The sequence below is a fragment of the Camponotus vicinus genome, unplaced genomic scaffold, assembly GCF_025532165.1.
Source record: "Camponotus vicinus isolate PSW18456_S1 unplaced genomic scaffold, iyCamVici1.0 SCAF_7, whole genome shotgun sequence".
Lineage (NCBI taxonomy): Eukaryota > Metazoa > Arthropoda > Insecta > Hymenoptera > Formicidae > Camponotus > Camponotus vicinus.
In genome coordinates, this window is record NW_028141979.1 from 14,428,630 (window position 1) to 14,451,267 (window position 22,638).

Consider the following 22,638-nt stretch of genomic DNA (forward strand, 5'->3'; position numbering starts at 1 on the left):
CTCACCTTGTATATGTATCTATATACAGAACATTAAATAGATCAAGTTTTTGAGAAATGACAAAAATAAAAATTTAGTAGTTAATGGACATGATATTAAATTGGCTGAAAATTGACTTATAATCGCCATAAAGTTGACTTCTAAGTCGACTTATTAGCTGACTGACAGTCGACTATAGTTGAGTCATTTGTCGGCTGTTAGTCGACTTTAAGTTGATATTCAGTCTGACTTTGAAAACAGTCCGACTTTAGACTTTTTCTGCCGACTGACAGTCAACTAACAGTCGACTTGGTGCTGTTTGGGTTATTACAGATTCGAATTGTACGTGAAAAAATAAGAAACTTTTGTATCAACGTTTTTTCTGAAAGTGCCTCTATCAATCTTAAAATTGACCTTGAAAGTAACTGTGTACATTCAAGCACACACACATCCTTGTCATTAGTTGCGCCACAGGAACATTTGAAGTTCATTATTTCATCACAGTTATCTTCAAGGTCAATTTTAAGATTGACAGAGGCACTTTTAGAAAAAACGTTTGATACAAAAGTTTCTTATTTTTTCACGTACAATTCGAATCTGTAATAAAAAGTACCATGTTCCCCTAAAAAAATTCAACTTCCGATCCGGATGGCTTATTTCCGGTCGGAATTAAAAGTTGAAAATATCATCATTTGATAGAGCGTACCCGATTTACTTAAAAATTGTTCGCGATTTTTAATAAAAGCCATTTATTTTCATTTTAAAAGGGGTATACGGGTGATCTGGGACACCCTGTATATATATATATATATATATATATATATATATATACAAGGTATCTATATATCCGATAATAATCATCTCTCAAATGCAGGTAGAACAGATGAAACCAATTGTGAGTAGAAAAGTTCTTTTTGTGATTTACGCAATAATTAATTAGAAAATAAGCGCGAATATTAACGGGTGGCTGGAAAAGACAGCTCCTCAAGCAGAAATCTTAGAAGGATCCCAATAGGGACCTAATAAACATGCTTTAACGACACGCTTGATCAGATGCTTGTCAGGTAGCCTTTGAATCCCGATCATAAATGTAACATCGAGAATTAAAATTGCCTGATCAGGACCCGATTACCTAACTGCCCCTTGCTGCACCTTACATTTCTAATAGGTTACTGATAGGGCACCAATAGGCTTATATCAATAAAATATATAGTCCAACATTAAAACCTATGAGAAAAATGTAAGTTAGATACGGACTCATTCAGCATGTAATATTTCTGAATCGTTCCTGCAATATTCTATTCTATTTAAAATATTATTGAACACCTTTCAGCAATATTACAGAAATATGACCGTTTCTGCAACATTTCTGTTATGTTTCAATGTCCCTAATTATTTCAAATGCTGAAAGATTTCAGTAATATTTTGGTAATATTATTGTAATATTACCTTTTTCATTTCTGATAGATGAGTATCTTGGAAATTTATAAAAATATATAAATACACACTCACGCGTGCGGCAATACTTTAATAATAAATGGGTTACTTCCCATTTATCCATTTAATTTTAAATAATCTGTTTAATATTCTGAATCTCAACAAGGGATTTAAGGATTATTAAACAAATTATCTTAAATTAAGTCAGTTTATCAAAAATTAAACTAAAAAAAAGAAATTTCCCAGATAACCAAATCTGTTAGAATAGATTTTCGTCAAATGCCCATTACAAATTTTAAAGGCAGAAAGACTATAGTTTGTGTAAAGAAACTGATATATTCAATTATGTTGCCAGTATGTCAGCAGAAATAGAACAAAATGTATTCACATGACTAAACAAAAGATTGTCAACAGAAACAAGCAGAACTTGTTGATATAACTGACGGCAGATTGATAGCAGAAATTAAACAGGATCTGTGCGGCGCAATTTGACAACAGATTGTCGGCAGAAACCGAACAGGATCTGCGCAATGAAATTTGATGTCAAATTATCGGCAGAAATCGAGTAAAGCCTGCAGATATAACTGACGGCAGATTGATAGCAGAAATTTAACAGGATCTGTGAGGCGCAATTTGATAGCAAATTGATAACAAAAATTGAGCAGGATCTGCGCACACAATCTCTGATAGCAGATTGACGGCAGAAACGGAACAGGGTTTGCATGATTCGATAGTTCCTTCACTTACCGCTACGTGAGCTGTATTTTCTCGTAATCTAATTTCTGTCAGAAATATATATAAGGTCGCGAATATGAATAAAAGACTAAAAATATAGTAATTATCATTTTAATTTCTATCACTTTAATTTCTGATATCTGATACAAGTAGATGAGATTCAGAATATTAAACTGATTGGAATGAATATGATAAATGGAAAATTATTCATGTACTGCCTATTTGAGGCATAAAGCAAGAATTTAATTCTAAGTAAATTACATCTCCGGTTTTACAAGTTACATTTACTTTTATCATTTATTTTATTATTAATTTAATTAAATTGAATTAGTCCTTCGCTATATGAGATATAACTACGATATAATATATATTACATTAACATATATTACGATATAACATATGACATATATGTCATTTTAGAAGAAAATTGTAGTTAATTTGCCAATAATATTCTTATTTAGCACTTGTAATAATCAATTTTGTTGCATTTTGTTAGAATTATATCTCAGTGTATTATCTAGTTAGATACTCATGGTTACTTATTTAATTTACGCGGGCTAGAGCCGCCGCTGATAGACAGTTCCTTCCTGTTGTCTAGTTACATTTTGGAGTCAGTCGGAAAGAGCCTGTGCTACACATTGTCTCGTTATTAATACAGTTAATTTTATACTTACGTAATATCGGCGCCCGGACATTTGTAGTGTATTCGATAAATATATAGTTATATGCAATCCGTGTGTGTTACTCTGCTTAAACCCAACAGGTTATGGGCCCAGGCATATAATTACACTACGCGAATGAATCTTATTGAGAATAATGGCGTCAGCAAGCAATTTCTCGAACGTAGAGAAGCTAAATGAGCACAATTACGAATTGTGGAAACTCCAGATGAAAAGCATATTAGTGTACAATGATTTATGGCAATACGTAGACGGGACAGAGGTCAAACCAGAGGAAAACGCACAAGACTGGATGAAAAAGGACGCTAAAGCGTTAGCCTTGATAAATCTCAGTATTACGCACAGCCAGCTAAATCATGTAAAAAAGGCTGAAACATCAAGAGGAACCTGGGACATTCTCAAGGGAGTATTTGAATCAAAAGGTTCGGTAAGAAAAGCGACGCTATATAAACAATTGCTTAGAATGGAAAAAGGGCCGAATATAACAATAACGCAACACGTGAACGAATTTTCCAGTAAAGCCGGACAGCTAGAAGAAGCCGATATAGAAAACCCTGAAGAACTGCTGTCGATAATGTTACTAGGTTCCTTACCGATACAGTTTGAAAACTTTAGCGTAGCTATAGAGTCTCGAGACGACATACCATCACTAGAGGTTCTTAAAACGAAACTGAAAGAAGAGGAAGCGAGACAGAATGAACGGGATACAAAGACGGCAGACAACGGAACAAAGAATCATGCATTATTAACAAAAGGAAACACAGATCGAGGAAAACAATCACGTCCAAATTGAAAAGGCACTAATACGAAGACAAATTTTCGAAAATTCGACGGCAAGTGCTATAATTGCAACAAAATTGGACACAGAAGTCGCGATTGCAGATCGAAGAAGAAAAGTGACAAGGCAGCTAATTCCGATAACGTGCTAACAGCAATTGCCTGTAATGCAGAACTGGCAAGAAAATCGGAGTCTTGGTGCCTCGATAGTGGTGCTACAAGTCACATGTGTAATGATAAACAAAAATTTGAGATTATCAACAAGGACGAACAATCAAGAGTGTATACGGCAGCGGAACATTATGTCAAATCAATCGGGAAAGGTAACGCGAGTCTAAACTTAAAAATAAACCAACGCGAAAATAAAATAATAAAACTGGAAAACGTATTATATGTACCCGAATTACGTAATAATTTGTTATCGGTACCAACTGTTACGAAAAAGGGCTATGACGTAATATTTAATAAAAATCGCGCATTTATCAAGCGGAAAAATGGATCTACAATCTTGACAGCGACAAAACGAGATGAGTTATACATCGTCGACGAAGAGGCTAATCGGGCGTTTGCTGCAAAACACGAAACCGACGAATACCTATTGAAGTGACATCAAAAGTATGGCCATGTAAATATCAACGATCTCAAGAAAATGAAAGTAGAAGAAATGGTCGATAGTATGAATTTTGTAACTAACAATAAGTCAAGTGAGTTCATTTGCGAGGTATGTGCCAAATGCAAGATCCATGTCCAACCATTCAAGAATTCTGTTCACCGTGAACGAGAAATATTAAGCCTTATACATTCGGACATCTGTGGTCCGATGAGCGTTGAGTCATTGGGTGGCGCTAAATACTTTGTAACTTTTTCAGACGATTGTACTGGCTATACAGAAACAATAATGTTGCGCAACCGCTCGGATGTTCTAGAAGCCTTTAAGGACTATAAACGGAAGGTCGAGAAGCAGACAGGACAACAAATCAGAAGACTTCGAACAGATAACGGGAGAGAATACCTATCAAACAGTTTCAAAAATTTTCTGAAAGCTGAAGGAATCGTTCATCAATTGAGCGTTGAGTACACGCCCCAACAGAATGGAGTTGCGAAGCGAAAAAACAGGACGCTTGTCGAGATGGCAAGATGCATTATGTTGCAAGGTAACCTTCCCCAATCTCTATGGGCTGAAGCTATAAATACTGCCACGTATCTGCGAAACAGATGTGCAACTAAAACATTAAATGGAAAGACGCCCTATGAAGCATGGACTAATCGAAAGCCGTATGTAGGATTCCTCAGAGTCATTGGAACTAAAGCAATAGTATTGAATAAATCACAAAAACGAGGAAAATTCCAGCCGAAAGGTGACGAGTATATCCATGGGTACTCGCAGGAATCAAAGGCGTATCGTCTCTGGAAGCCAGAAACAAAAACTGTTGTCAAAGCCCGGCACGTGAAATTTTTCGAGAGAAGGAATCTAAGTAATATACCGGAAAAGAATGTATTTGACGCACTGGAAGATAAAGTTGACGACACAAGCATCTTACAGCCACCGGATACACCAAACGAAGATTTTAGTTCAGAAGAATCTGAAGCGGAAATCGATGATCAAGATGATATTCAAGAGGCAACCGACGAAGACACAAAAGAATCCCACCGAGGTCGAGGTCGCCCAAAGTCATTACGAACAGGTCGGCCTGGCAGACCAAAGAAAATTTATCAAACTAAAAACACAATAAATCAAGACCCTCAAACTGTTTCCGAAGCTTTGGATCGAAACGATAGGGAGGCATGACTAACCGCAATGGACTACGAATACAAGAGTTTACGAGAGAATGCGACATGGATATTGGTGCCCAGGCCGGAAGAAAAAAGGATCCTATCAAATCGATGGATTTTTAAAACAAAAATTAATCAAAAAGGAGAAATCGAGAAATTCAAAGCGAGATTAGTCGTTAGAGGACATACGCAGCGAGAAGGAATAGATTATCAAGAAACGTTTGCACCGATTGCAAGATTCGACTCAATATGAATTTTGCTTGCAGCAGCAGTAAACGAAGAATTGCACGTCCATCAAATGGACGTAGTATCGGCCTACGTACAAGGAGAACTCACCGATGAAGTTTACATGGAGCAACCCGAGATGTATGTTCAACGTGGTGAAGAATCTAAAGTCTGCAAATTACTGAAACCATTATACGGGCTGAAACAGTCAAGCAGGCAATGGTATAAAAAGCTCGATGGATATATTACGAATAACGGAGGCAGGCGCACAGCAGCCGATCCGTGTGTATATCTATTCGGCGAAGGTAACAAACGAGTTATCGTAATAATTTATGTTGATGATCTTATCCTTGCATCAAGAAATATAAAGAATTTGGAACTAACGAAATCCAAGTTGATGTCGGCGTTCAAAATAGCGGATCTAGGTCCAATACACGACATTCTTGACGTAAAAGTCAAACGAGAAGGCCAAACTGGAAGCATAATTCTATCACAGGAAAAATACGTCGATGAGCTGCTAGCAAAATTCAACATGGAAGACGCGAAAACAGCATCAACACCTATAGAGTCTAATATCAAGATCATGAGAGACATGACTCCAAATTCAGAAGATCGAACGAGAAGAAATGAAGAACCGACCATACAGAGAGCTCATTGGTGGACTCAACTACCTTGCGAACGCAACACGACCAGACATAGCGTTTGCAGCTAACACGCTGAGTCGCTTCTGCAATGATCCAGGAAGAACGCATTGGTTATTAGCAAAGCACGTCTTGAGATACTTAAAAGGGACGAAACGTTACGGTATTAATTACATCAAAAATTCGGAAGATGTTACAGCCTATACGAACTCGGATTGGGCTGGAGACGTAGACGATAGGAAGTCTTGTACAGGTAACATAATTATCTTGGCAAACGGTCCTATTAGTTGGAAGTCGAAGAAACAAGGATCAGTCGCACTGTCAACAATGGAAGCCGAATACGCGGCACTTGCTGAGATATCGAGGGAAATTATATACATAAAAAGGTTATTAACGCACATGGGCTTCGAAAAGTTCGTAAAGGATACAATTAGAGTCTACTGTAATAATCAAAGTGCCATCGAACTCTCTAAAAATGCAGTATTCCACAAGCGTAGCAAACACGTAGATATAAGTTTTCATTTTATAAGGGAACTCGTAGAGAAAAGAGATATCGTCGTAAAGTATTTAAGAACCGATTCAATGATAGTGGATATTCTAACAAAATCTCTACCTAAAACAAAACACGACAAGTATATTTCCATGTTACAATTAGGTCAATATACGAAAGATAATACACAGCGATAGAGGGGGTGTTAGAATGATATCTCAGTGTATTTTCTAGTTAGATACTCATGGTTACATATTTAATTTACGCGGGCTAGGGTCGCCGCTGATAGACAGTTTCTTCCTGTTGTCTAGTTACTTTTTAGAGTCAGTCGGAGAGAGTCTGTGCTACACATCGTCTCGTTATTAATACAGTTAATTTTATACTTACGTAATATCGGCGCCCGGACATTTGTAGTGTATTCGATAAATATATAGTTATATGCAATCCGTGTGTGTTACTCTGCTTAAACCCAACACATTTATATAACATTAATAAAAGTAAGCGCAAATCTTGTGCTGTTTCTGCTGTCAATTTGCCATCAGGTTGCATGCGCAGATTCTGCTCGGTTTCTACTGGCAATCTAGCATCAAATTGCATCGCGCAGATCCTGCTCGGTTTCTGCCGACAGTTTGTTGACAGGTTATGTTTTACAGACTCTGTCGCCAAAACAAAAGCTTAATGCGGACACAGATGGCTACGGTTCTGGTGTGGGATTCTGATCGAGTTTGCTGCTAATCTGCTGCCAACCTGCTAACATTTTGCTTACTGAGATACTTTGGATCTTATATTAGTACCAGTCCTTTACCCAGCAAACATTGTTTGTTGGAGTAATACAACATAGAAATAACAAATAATATAATGTAAGTTACTTATATGATATAAAATTGCAATATATTATACGAATTATTTTGCAACATTACAACAATAATATTGCAGTAATTATCGCAAAATAATAGTGTTACATATTATTGCAATAAAATAGTGTTATACACGTATTTCTACATTTGCCACTACGCGGTGAAATCTTAACTCGTATTTAATTTCTCATGAATTCGTCATGAATTGAATATAAAATCTACAAAGGATAGATACTAACATAAGATCCAAAGTCTTTATCTCTTTTTCAGTATAATTTTGTAATATCATCTCACAACGAGGATTCAAAATATTAAATAAATTATTTGAAATTGGATGCATAAATGGTTCAGCAAATAGTTCAGCTACTCTCTCTCACTTTCTCTCTCTCTCTCTCTGCAATATTATATAAATATTATAAATATGGTAATACAATTGTGATATGTCAACATTATATTATTGCGATTTATTTGGGCGAACATGTTACTGCGATATCTCCTATAATATCTCTAATAACATCTCTAATATCCTAGTATCTTTATAATATCTAGTAATATTTATGCTATCCTTTATTGCCATATTACTATGGAAAAATAATATTGCTGATATTTCTGTCATATTGTGTATTATGTGGGACATTCTATATAAGTGCCGATTCTCAAAATGGCATAACTATTATTAAATTATTAGATTATGCTCACATAAGTTACGCCGCATATTATGGCATCTTTAAGGTGTAATTATTGTTTCGGATCGATCTCCGAAGGGACTTCCCATGTGCTACACCGCCCACTCGAGCAACGATACTATCCACCGTCCAGCCGTCCTATCGTCCTTCTTAATTAGCATGGACGGCGAGACAACGACTGCCAGCTCCGGTGTTGCCAATTGTATCTTATCATCAATTATACCTCCATCAATTATTCATCACTTATCACTTTATTTCATTAAAGATCATTCGTGATTCCACTTTTTCATTTGGAGGATTTCAATATTGGCGACCAATCACAGGAGGACACCTACCCGATCTCAATACCAAACCCCAGGGTCTGATTAATCACTTTGCATTATTCAAATTCAGAGGGCTTCCCTGGGCCCGGGAACTATCAGGCCTTCAGTCGCGTGCATGGTATACGAGGTGATTCTGAACAAACATTGGTCTTTAAAATATCAAATTCTTGAATGAATTCTAAAACGATTTTTCCTCTTGCAAAATTTTGCTCGGAGCTTAGTTTTTAAACTATAAAGGAAAATAGTTTACTAATTACGGAACCAGTACAAGAGGTAGGCAGGGACGGCGCGATTCACCGTCCGATATAGGCGATTACGTGGGGCGCTCGCCGCGATCAGCTGATTGCTATACGCGATAAGTGTAGCAATCAGTGTGTGAGTGCGTGCGTGCGCGCGCGCGTGTATGTGTGTGTGTGTGAGAGAATGTGCACGCATATACGCACATGCACGTTAACTCTCTCTCTCTCTCTCTCTCTCTCTCTCTCTCTCTCTCTCTCTCTCTCTCTCTCTCTCTCTCTCTCTCTCTCTCTCCCCCCTCCCTCCCTCCCTCCCACCCAACCACCCACCCACCCTCCCTCCCTCCCACCCTCCCTCTACCTCCCTCCCTTCCACCCCTCCCTCCCTCCCACCCCCCCTCTCCCGCCCTCTCCCGCCCCTCCCGCCCTTCCATCCCTCTCCCTCACCTCCCTCCCACCCCTCCCTCTCCCACTCTCTCTCTCTCTCACTTATTATTTATTCTTACCTTGTAGAGATTCATATTGCTGATAAATGATTCTCACACATGTAACACATTGTTGATAACAATGAGACATTGTCCTAATACACACACATACACTGACACACCGTGTTAGACGAAAGCGGTTTTTTCTTTTTTTCCATCGTTTCATCTTTCTATCGTATCTACTTACGAATTTACTCACGCATTTAATCACTCACGATCGATAAAAATTTACTAACGATTTATAAATGATTAACGCACTCAATTACTAACCACACATTCGTTTTATAAATTAATTATGAAAACGACACGAGAAAAAAGAAACGTGCTAACAGTATACCGCGCGCGTTACTCGATGCGAAAACTGCGCGACGCGACGATCGTCGACAACAAGCAGGTTAGGTTGGTACTAGCGCCTAAGACCTAGTGCTGCCGAACGTGCACGTATGATATTACGCGTGAAGCGCGAGATGCTAGTCTGTCTTATAATTGGCTGAAGCCTCCGCATTGTAAATGCGATAATCTCGAAAATATAAAATGTGTAATATAAAATGTACTCGTTTTTTTTTAAATAACAACATTATTAATATTATAATATTATTAATATTAACATTATTAATATTAATATTATAACTAAACATTATTAATATTATATTAATATTAACTAAACATTATTAATATTAATATTATATTATTACTAATATTATATGCTTTGTTTCCTTTTTGCAACCGAGACAAATTATATTTTAAAATTAATAATTTGGAAATTTTAATTTAGATTTAATTTTTTAAATTATATTTTTTGCGAATAAGATGTTTCACGTAAAAATATGTTGGTCGCTCTGAAAAGAGCGGATTGTCTTTAGTCGCTCTGAGAAGAACGGATTGTCTTTGATTGCTCTAAAAAGAGCGGATTGAAAAAATCTTATAATAGGTGCTCAAAATGACCACCATCCATTCTAATGCAAGCTCTCATGCATTTTAATAAATTTCTTTGGACATTCTCCATCATATCTTCTTCGATAGCCCAAATAGCACGTCGCAATCTTGCATTTAAATCGTCGACATCCTCGGGGGGAAAGCGTTTTGTAAATTACTTCCTTACAATATTCCCATAAAAAAAATCTAAAGGATTGAGATCCAGGAATCTTGCGGGCCACCGAATCGGGCCATATCGACCCATCCAATGTCCAGGAAATTGCTCATTCAAATAATTTGTAACGATTCTGGCGTTGTGTGGCCCAGCACTGTCTTGTTGAAAAACAATCTTGTTTCTCTCTAATAATGGAACTTCTTCTAAGAATTTTGGCAGATTCTCTCTTAAAAAGTCCACGTATGTTTGGCCAGTTAAAATATCTGGAAGAACAACTGGACCAAGTATTTGAGTTTCCATTATTCCAGCCCACAGATTGATTTTCCAACGAATTTAAAAATTTTTCTGTCGTGTGACTGGGATTTTCTTCACTCCAAATATGCATATTGTGTGAATTAAAAATTCCTTCTTGTGTGAATAACAATTTATCGCTGAATATTATATAAGAAGGAAATCTAGGATTTCGATCTACTTTTCGCAGAAAATTTTCGCAAAACGTTCGTCTTGCGTGATAATCTTCTGCTCGCAAATGTTGCACACGTGTATAATGATATGGGTGCAACTTTTCTTCTTTGAGTATTCTTTGTACGGTCGAAAAAGATAAGTTGTGTTCTCGAGCAATCACCCGAATACTTGATTCAGGATTATTCTCGAAAGCACGTATAATTTGCTTCGTGTTTCGCAAATTTCTTGCATCGCGATGTTTTCCAGTGTCGTGTTTGTTTAGAAGGACACTACCAGTCTCGTACAGTCTCTGAGCTGCACGAAGTATTACGGCAGCAGACGGATGTTTTGCTCGAGTCGGATACAATTCAGCGTATCTTCTTGCAGCTATATGATATTGCCCATGATACTCGCCAAGTGCCATCAGCATATCATAATATTTTTCGTTTGTGTATGCCATATCGTTCTCTTAACGCTTCTAATGATCGAAGGGTATTGATTGCAGCATCGATCGTCTTGCCTTATTTATACGATCCTCGAGGGGGGTCCATGTCCCCTCCGCGCCTCCCGCGACGAATCCGCGACACGCGACATCGCGATGCAAGAAATTTGCGAAACACGGAGCAAATTATACGTGCTTTCGAGAATAATCCTGAATCAAGTATTCGGGTGATTGCTCGAGAACACAACTTATCTTATTCGACCGTACAAAGAATACTCAAAGAAGAAAAATTGCATCCATATCATTATACACGTGTGCAACATTTGCGAGCGTTTTGCGAAAATTTTCTGCGAAAAGTAGATCGAAATCCTAGATTTCCTTCTTATATAATATTCAGCGATGAATTGTTATTCACACAAGAAGGAATTTTTAATTCACACAATATGCATATTTGGAGTGAAGAAAATCCCAGTCACACGACAGAAAAATTTCCAAATTCGTTGGAAAATCAATCTGTGGGCTGGAATAATGGAAACTCAAATACTTGGCCCAGTTGTTCTTCCAGATATTTTAACTGGCCAAACATACGTGGACCTTTTAAGAGAGAATCTGCCAAAATTCTTAGAAGAAGTTCCATTATTAGAGAGAAACAAGATTGTTTTTCAACAAGACAGTGCTGGGCCACACAACGCCAGAATCGTTACAAATTATTTGAATGAGCAATTTCCTGGACATTGGATGGGTCGATATGGCCCGATACGGTGGCTCGCAAGATTCCCGGATCTTAATCCTTTAGATTTTTTTTATGGGAATATTGTAAGGAAGTAATTTACAAAACGCTTCGCCCGAGGATGTCGACGATTTAAATGCAAGATTGCGACGTGCTATTTGGGCTATCGAAGAAGATATGATGGAGAATGTCCAAAGAAATTTATTAAAATGCATGAGAGCTTGCATTAGAATGGATGGTGGTCATTTTGAGCACCTATTATAAGATTTTTTCAATCCGCTCTTTTTAGAGCGATCAAAGACAATCCGTTCTTCTCAGAGCGACTAAAGACAATCCGCTCTTTTCAGAGCGACCAACATATTTTTACGTGAAACATCTTATTCGCAAAAAATATAATTTAAAAAATTAAATCTAAATTAAAAATTCCAAATTATTAATTTTAAAATATAATTTGTCTCGGTTGCAAAAAGGAAACAAAGCATATAATATTAGTAATAATATAATATTAATATTAATAATGTTTAGTTAATATTAATATAATATTAATAATGTTTAGTTATAATATTAATATTAATAATGTTAATATTAATAATATTATTATATTAATAATGTTGTTATTTAAAAAAAACGAGTACATTTTATATTATACATTTTATATTTTCGAGATTATCGCATTCACAATGCGGAGGCTTCAGCCAATTATAAGACAGACTAGCATCTTGCGCTTCACGCGTAATACCATACGTGCACGTTCGGCAGCGCTAGGTCCTAGGCGCTAGTATCAACCTAACCTGCTTATTGTCGACGATCGTCGCGTCGCACAGTGGGAGGAAATGTCGCTTTACGCGGACAAAAGGTCAAAAATGAAATGTTATATCCAGAAGCATATTAACATTTTTTGCAGTCAGGAATGCCTAAATATTATGATAGAATATGTTCTTATTGCATACATAGCCTACGTATCATTGATTCGTGGTCGAAACATGATCATTCCGAAAGTAGTAAAAATATCTAGTGCATTATATGTTTGTATTATGTTTGCACAGTTCTCGATGTTGATGAAAAATAAAGCAAATAAGTTATTTTCCATTTAATTCTATTTTTATAGGCTTCGTACAACTAATTGCATTCACTGCTTAATGAATCAATATTAATTTAATTATATAGTAATTAATTCTTATATTTATAAAGATGTTCAACAAGTATCTCATGAAATATAAAAGAGCCAACGTAAGCCAACACTTAAATTTCAATGTTAATCGAAGACTTAAACCATAAGCATAAATCTGAAAAAAATTAGCTGCGGCTACTTGCGCTTTTGTTAAAAAACAATAACAAATCGTACTGGTGCTAGACGAATAACGTCCAGCTGGCGCGACTGGACACGCGAGTTCAAACTTGAGTTTCATTTGTCACTGCAAATACGTGTAAGTGCATTAATATATAATATATCAGTCACATCAATATATCGTTTAAAATATCCCGGCGTGATCTTTTTGAATTATTAATGGAAAAATCTTTCGAAGCATGGCCTATACGATATGAGTACGTCAATTGTTATATTAGAACTACTTTGGGCGAGAATATATCTGATGATGCATGGAAATTAGTGAAAGAGAAAATTCACAATCAATGTGGAACTGTGAAAAAGAGATGGGAAGAATGTAATAGAAGAAAAGAGAGGTTTTTGAAGAAATATGAGATCTGGCTAATGCAAAATATTACATTAACAGTTCCATCTATTTCTTCAGGTATCAAAGCATATAATTCTTCTTTTATGACATATTGTTATATTAATCTTAAACTTTTTTTTCTCCCATAGAAGAAAGAAAATCTCAGAAACATTTTTCGTCCTTGTCCGATCGTAGTAAACGGAGAAGAGTTCAATAGCTCAAGGACAGATATTCAGCAGACGAATTAGCATATGCAGCGCAAATGCAGCTTCGTTCGGAAGGTAAAACTACAGAAGCAAATCTCGTGAAAAAGGCTATCTTCATGACAGACAGTACTATACCTATATGTAGCAGGAAAATAAATGCCACATGGAATACAAAAAAAAATAATATCACTCCATACACTCCTCGAGAAGCACTTGCTTACATGTTAGACACTGACATGTCTAAAGCATCTTATCATTTGACAAGAATGCAAGCTAAATCGAGGGGAGCAGATTTGTATCCATCATATGATAAAGTAAAAGAGGCCAAACGAAAATGTTATCCATCTACAGATTTTATAATTGTTACGACACGAAATGTGAGATTAGACTGCAAGCATTGTTGGACCATACGATCAATCGAATCATCGAAATGCAAAAAGATGTATTATTGAGTCTCCCAGCAAATCTCTGGAGTAAACTGATTCTCATTAGTAAATGGGGATGTGACGGCAGCAGCAATCATTCGACTATACAAAAATATGATAATAATGAGGAACTTTTGATAGATCGAAATTTGTTTATGACTTGTTTGGTGCCTCTACAGCTTTTTGTTTATTCCGATAATGGTAAAATAATTGTAAATGGCAAAATTCTCGCTTTTCTTCAACTAGCTTTTGTAGACCTGTAAGGTTACAATTTATAAAAGAAACGACTGAAGTAATACTTCAAGAAAAGAAATATAAGGATGAGCAAATTAAAGCCCTCCAACCAACTGTAGTGATTGGTTTTACAGAAATTGTCAAAATTCAGCATAAACTATGTATGACGATGTTGGATGGAAAAACTTGCCACGCAATCACGTATACTATTTCATCTCAAGCGTGTAATATGTGTGGTGTTACTTCGAAAGATGTCAATAATATTGATAAGGTATTACAAAGAAATGTTGACATGAGTGTTAGTGATTATGGGCTATCTACTCTGCATGCATACATAAGATTTTTTGAGTGGTTTCTTCACGTTGCATCTAAATTGGACGTAAAAATGTGGTACACAACAAAAGATTTAAAAGCCCAAATTGAAGCACGGAAATCAATTTTACAGGCAGATTTCCGGTCAAAAATGGGTCTGTTGATAGGAGTTGTACTTCAGGGAAAGGGTACAACTCATGATGGAAATACAGCTCGAAGATTTTTCGAAAATACAACTCTCTCAGCAGAAATCACTGGTATTAATGAAGTTCTTATATCTAGATGCGCAACGATCCTAAAAGTATTATCATGTGGTTTTGCTATTAATGCAGATGCATTTAAAACATATGCTATAGACACTGCGCGTTTGTATGTTAGTGAATATAATTGGTATCCAATGCCAACAGCTGTTCATAAGGTGCTCATCCATGGATTCGATGTAATTTCTGTCGCTCTACTCCCTATTGGCATGTTAAGTGAAGAAGCTCAGGAAGCCCGAAATAAGGATTTTCGCAAATATCGTGAAAAGAGATGCCGTAAAATATCAAGACAAGATAACTGTCAAGATCTACTAAACATATTTTTAACATCATCAGATCCTATTATTTCTTCCATCAGATCTGTATTACCGAAAAAAGATAGCAGCCTCAATGCAGAAGTACTTCAACTCTTAAAAGTTTCCGAAGTGATGATCACGGAGTGATAATAAAATTGAATAATTATAGTACGAAGGAAAATGGACAGATTTTTTTCTTAGTGCAATTGAGTTTTGTTTTCTATATTCAGTTTAATGAAATAATAAACTTTTAATTTACACATATTACATAATTTACGTATTTACATATATTAGATATTATTGTGTTATATTTATTAGCTTATAGATTTCTGTTTTCTCGAAATTATTAATTTTTTTTGTTATTCATAGTTTAAAAAAGTAACAAATATGTTTATTTGTATTAATATTATTTACCATGTAGTGACTACTTATTATTTTTTTGTTAATTATTTAAAGATGGATAAGAATTTTTCTATTTTCATCTCTTAGTGAAATATAGAAATAATATAGAAATAAATCATAACAGCAAAAATCTTGATTGTATTTCTATATTTCTTCCAAACGCTACTATAATGCTTTCGAAAATGACTTTTATGTGACCTCGTATCTTTATATGTTATTGAAATCTCATTTCTATAAAGATTATAAAATAAATATATCTATTAGGAGCTTTGTCCGAGTCAAGTCGCGCTTCCTCCCACTGTGCGTCGCGCAGTTTTCGCATCGATTAACGCGCGCGGTATATTGTTAACACGTTTCTTTTTTCTCGTGTCGTTTTCATAATTAATTTATAAAACGAATGTGTGGTTAGTAATTGAGTGCGTTAATCGTTTATAAATCGTTAGTAAATTTTTATCGATCGTGAGTGATTAAATGCGTGAGTAAATTCGTAAGTAGATACGATAGAAAGAAGAAACGATAGAAGAAAAGAAAAAACTTCGCTTTCGTCTAACACGGTGTGTCAGAGTGTATGTGTGTGTATTAGGACAATGTCTCATTGTTATCAATTATGTGTTACATGTGTGACATTCATTTATCAGCAATATGAATCTCTACAAGGTAAGAATAAATAATAAGTGAGAGAGAAAGAGAGAATTAACGTGCATGTGCGTATATGCGTGCACATTTTCTCACACACACACACACACACACACACTGATTGCTACACTCATCGCGTATAGCAATCAGCTGATCGTGGCGAGCGCCCCACGTAATCGCTATATCGCGCCGTCCCTGCCTACCTCTTGTACTCGTTCCGTAATTAGTTAACTATTTTCTTTTATATTTTAAAAACTGAGCTCTGGGCAAAATTTTGCGAGAGGAAAAATCATCTTAGAATTCATTCAAGAATTTGATATTTTAAAGACAAATGTTTGTTCAGAATCACCCTGTATAGTCCGAGTCGTATCTCAAATCATGCTTTCCTCTGTCCAATGCGCCTCGTTGAAACTTTGAGAGTGTTTCCTTTCTCGTCATCGCAAGTTTCACACGCGGTATTCTGCCGATGTGGAATCTCTAGCACGAGTTTAGAATGATACCGCCGATAAGTCATAGGCTCCTAATAGGAAACCTCAGAATGACTGCAATTTCCCCGCCTCTATACAATAGCGGGCAAGGACGATTAGCGTCCCGTGTTGTCATTGACTCCTCGTATGTTCGAATATCGGTACTGCCGTGGCTAGCACTATTACCTCTACCATGCAAGAGCGTGATCTAAAATGACCATATTAGAGTATGGCCTACCATGCGAGGCGCATGCCAGCAAATGGGTAACATTTCAAGTATTCTGACTACAGTGTCTTATGGGTTTTGGAGCTAGCTATTGAGGAGTTAACTTCGTAGATTGTGAACGATGTGTCTTATAAATGCTGCCATTGTCATAGATCCATGAATTTCTTCACGTTGAAATTAGGGCTTTTGGGTCCCTTTTACCATTTACTAAAATATATCGTGCTATGAATCGGCTTTTTACGGGTTCCAGAGCATCTTTCATCCCTGTAGTCCTGTTCTCGATTCGCCTGTCTTGTCGCAATTAAAGCAATCAGCAGTTTCCCGCCGAACATGACTTTTAACGGACAAACGGGACTGGATGCGTTAGCTTCGCCTTGCGGCTATTGAACTCACCCGCTCACTAAGGTACATCCATGAAAGGGACCCTTAGGGTGCAGTCCATGGAGCATATCGGACGTATCACGGATTGCACATATCGAAAATCTGACCGATCGCAGATGTTGCTGCTTTTTGATACGTTATCATTCCGCCGAGTTCATTATTGTAGCGTTATATGTAAAGTCGAATGTAAAGTCAAGTGCTATAATCGAATTTCACAAAAAGTGCTGGTTTCATTCGGAAATAATTAACAAATTTTTCATGATCTTGTTGTTGTAGCTCATTAACGAGATTATTGCTCGTTCCCTTTGTGCTAAAAATCGTTCAATGGCAAATATTAGTCTAACTTAATATATTTTCGTTTTCCCTTTATTGATAATAGTTTTTTTCTCACTTTTCATTATTAAAGAATAAAATGTATACATTTTAATAATTTTATGATCTATTTCTGTTTAATAAAAATATTATAGCTTCGTTTTAGACATTTCATTAATAAAAAAATCAAAAACAACATTATTTTCGATTTCATTTTGCATCTATTAAATCAATTGTAATTTTTTTATTTAATTAAACCGTACAAATTAATAAATTCAATAAATTTACTTCACTACATACATACTATAAATCTTTCGTTTACTTCTTATTCCCATAGAGTGGAATTCACATAAGTGAATGAGCGGTTTGTCAATCACAAGACTGTTAAAATGAAGGAAATAAGGAAAATCATTTCGTTGACTATCCGCCTGACCCGCTGCGAATTCCGCAACATGGGAACCATAAGAACAAAACTTTTGTATTCCGAAGACAGCAGAACGTCCATGATTGATTAGATTTTCAATACGCACAATCCGCGATACGCGCGATGTTCCGTGGGACTGCACCCTTGTAGATTACTCATACATAATTGTTGTCATTTATAGAGCGCCAACGCTTCTTGTCACATGCTTAGTAACAACCCGGAAAAAAAAGTTTATAGATAATTATATACAATTAGATAAATTTAAATATAATTATATATATTAAGATCTATTTATACTATCATTAATATATTATTTTATATTGTTATATCGAGATATTTGTAACTCCGTATCGAATTACGCAAAATTATATTAGAATTCTTGTTCGAGTATTATACTCGATATAATTTTATATAATTTGATATAAAGTTGCAAATATTTTAATAAAATTACATATAAATAATAATATAAATATATCTCTCTTATTATTTATTATTATATATAATTTAATATAATTATATAAATCTATATACAGGGTGTAACTAAAAAAGCGCCCACGGAGCAAATAGCATTGTTCCTGATTAAAAATAGAGTCGAAAAGTCCTGTGTCATTTTTTTCTATAATGCTTAATAAAGCGGTAATTATTGAGTAAAATTGCGCCAATAAGCACCGACCTTTAGCCTCCTTGTCGAAATTTTCTTTAAGGAAACGCTTTTGACGAAAGAAATACGATTTTTAATGCAAAATAAAGTTTTTCGCACTATTACGACGCATAAGAATATTGCACGATAGCGGCATGACATAGCGCCGTAGCGGCGGAGCGCTCACGCACACTATCAAGCGCGCGGCTCACTGATGTGCGCCCGGCTAAAGGTCGGTGCTTATTGGCGCAACTTCACTCAATAATTACCGCTTTATTAAGCATTATAGAAAAAAATGGTTCAGGACTTTTCGACTTGGTTTGTAATCAGGAATAACGCTGTTTGCTCCGTGGGCGCTTTTTCAGTTACACCCTGTATAATTGCACCTATTTGATATAGTTACATATATTTATACAATTGTATACAATTGAGCCGATAAAGATTTCTAATTTAATTCTATTTAAAAATATATAATTGTATCTAATCATATATATATATATATATATATATATATATATATATATATATATATGATTTTATATGATCACTAGTTTGTTCGTTTACCGCTACGTGACGCTTCTTTCTCGTATTTAAGTTTAATTACGGAAGATCAGTCGGAAGCCAACATGCAATGCACGAAAAGAATTCCATGGAGATTGCCATGGAGGATCCTTGAAAAGGTCGCTCGCTGGCCAAATAAGTGCCGGTGGAGGTATTCGCGTGCACTGCATGCTAGCTTCCGATTGACCTTCCGTAGAGACGGCACCGACGAGCACAACGCCGTAGAGTGACCACATCCCCCAAGATCCCTCTAGTAAATACTAATATCCCCACTGTGCCAATAACAGTGGTGGATGGACTCTAAATGGGGTCGTGGCAAGCCTCCAGAAAAGATAGGGATGTATGTGGGAGGAAGTCAGACGGTAAGAATTATATAACAAATTAGAAAAAATAAAAGTGGTTTGATAGATAAAAAATTAATAAAGACTTATTCAAAAAGGCTAATGTGAACCACCAGCGTTAACTTTCGACTGCAGTGCACGCAAATTAAGGTACAGACACAAATCAAAAAAACAAATTAAATATATCAAATATTATTCCTCAAAGGATATAAAATACCATTAAATCAAAGTTCAAAATAAAACCGCAGACGTTTTGATCCTCTCCGGATCATTTTCAATGCCGAAACACAAAGAGACCATATAAAAATATATACAAAAAACGCAGTCAATAAAGTGTTCGATATAATAATGTCATAATGTCAAATCGCTATCATACAATTTCAAAAAATATTTTAAAGACAATGATAGAAAGAAAATTACAATATAACATAAGTTTCGCAAAAGAATATTATTATAATCGCATTGGAAATGCCTGAGGGGCCGCGAGTCACTCACCTGTGCTCCAAAACGCAGATCGGAGCCGTGCGGAAGAACTGAGACAAAAAATCTTAGAAGTCGTGTTCTGATGGTATAAACAAAAAGCGTGTATATGTGTTGTAGTGACGCCAACAATGCGAACAGGAATAATTGTTAATTTTGCAAATTTATATTGTCCATGAGCACAAGCAAAAAAGATCTGAAAAATAAAAAAGAACAAAGCAACACGCATTCCCGCAAACAAAACCAAGCAACCAAGCAAGGAAAAAAGAAGAATAAAGGAAAATTAATAATTGATCATGTAGAATGTACATACATGCAGAGACCGCAATAATTCATGTAAAAGAACCACGAAGAAAGAGCGAAAGCACATATCGACGAAATCAGAATCAGAGAGTTTAGAGTGATGTGTCGCCGATCAAATGGCGCAATATGTATATTCTGTATTTCTGTTGTGGCACTGGGCAATATTATTTTTCGCCCATGCTGCCAGATATCTTCGTGAGTATTAATAATCAGCAGAGTTTCTTACATTAAATAAAGTATAACAATCAGGGGTCATAGGTAAGGAAGGGGAAAGGATGAGGGGAAGGAGTAGGAGGGGGATTGGGGCGGCTATATCGCAGAAATAAATTTTCTGCCTCAGCGGGACTTGAACTCAAGACCCCTTTTTGGCCTATATGGCAGGCAAGTACTTTGCCGCCTTAGCCACACGCCGCCCCAAATGGCGCAATAGACTGAGTTGCGATAAAGGAAGCGAAGGAATCTCGAAGACAGGAGAGAAGGAGGGGGAGCGTAATACAGGAGCGGAACACAAAAGAAGTTTAGCCCACTTTCTCACATGCAGAGAAAGAGTTTATGTAATGGGCAGATAAGCCTTATCTAAGTTAACAATGTCATTTTGTTATTTATGCTATTTTTTTGCCATGTAATATAAATCATTTCAGAAATTATTCTTCTAAGATACGAAGAATCTTCGTCTAATATTTTTATCTCATCCCATTTGAATTCATGTCCTCGAGTCGGTGATTAGAGACCACCGAGAGAGATTCAGCGGGCCTATTAATGTTAGATTTATGTTCTTTAATTCTAGTAGTAAGTTGTCTACTAGTTTGTCCTACGTACAAGGCGGTGCAATCTTTGCACTTAATTTCATAGACGACGTTGGCATGATTTAATTTCGATAATGGATCTTTATATACTTTAATGAATCTATTTAGTTTATTGTTAACCACAAATGCCAATGATTTATTATTGTCCAAGGCAATTTTTTTTAAAAGTTTTGAGACACTATTAATATACGGGATGACAAAAAAGGAACGAGAGGAGGGAGGGGGGAATCGGAAAGAGCCGAGATGTTGATATTGCTATGAATGAGAGATTTAATTCTGTGTGAGATTGTTGTAAAAACAAATTCCATAGGATAACCATTCATTAATAATGTATCAATTATGAATTTGAAATTTTTTTCGTGGTATCGAGGGTGAGATGATTTAAACACTTTATCAGTAAGACCAATGATAGCACCCTTCTTATGCGTTAACGGATGTTGAGAAAAGAAATTTAGAAATCGTCCCGAAAAAGTAGGTTTCCTATACGAATCAAATTTCAAATGGTTGTTATTGATAATAATTGAAACATCTAGAAAATTTAAACAATTGTTGTCAGAAATTTCTATAGTAAATTGTAATCTTTCGTGGAACGAATTAAAAGTTTGGAGAATAAGATCTGAAAAACCGAAGGAGCGGTTAAAGCAATATCATCTACGTATCTGTAGTAAAAAGGAAGATGGAAGGGGAGGTGTACTACCGTTTTCTCTTCTAAGTCTTGTAAAACAATATCCGCGCATATGGGGGAAAGCGGAGACCCCATAGGTGTGCCAAAAATCTGTTTGTAAACCGTCCCATTGAAACTAAAGAAGGTTGAATTCAAGACCAGCCTCAAACCGATTAAAAATTCAAAATACGGGATCTTAATTTTTTCTTTTAACAAATGCCACCGTTTGGCTACCCCTCCAATTATTAAAATATAATAGATTTGTAACAAGAGGTTCATGTGATCAAAATCGCAAATCAAAGGTAAAGGCAATAGAACCAGAAACGCTGAACGTATTGCGTAGAAAAATTTTTAAATGATATTACATAATTATTGGAGCATATTACTCATACAAAATAAAAACCGCAAATAATATGTAAGAAATTCTGTCGACAGACGTTTCGACCTTACTCCAGGTCCTTTTCAATGTCAAAACCATATAAACAATTAACTGATTTATATTAAAAAAATACTTGAAATTATAGTCATCACACAAAAGTCAAAGTAATAAAAAAAATTT

At 35.9% G+C, this 22,638-nt stretch overlaps 1 protein-coding gene across 7 annotated transcripts in view; it reads left to right on the plus strand.

Moving 5' to 3' along the window:
• Nucleotides 1-22,638, plus strand: part of LOC145974535 (putative multidrug resistance-associated protein lethal(2)03659) — a 338,604-nt gene that overhangs the window by 133,041 nt on the left and 182,925 nt on the right. For 2 of the 7 annotated variants that reach the window (XM_083104435.1, XM_083104433.1), the window contains exon 1: nucleotides 7,483-7,597. The exons of the other annotated variants lie outside the window; for them this stretch is intronic. The gene's annotated coding sequence lies outside the window, so the exon portion shown is untranslated. Of the gene's footprint in view, nucleotides 1-7,482; nucleotides 7,598-22,638 lie in introns of those variants that run through there. 7 annotated transcript variants of the gene reach the window in all.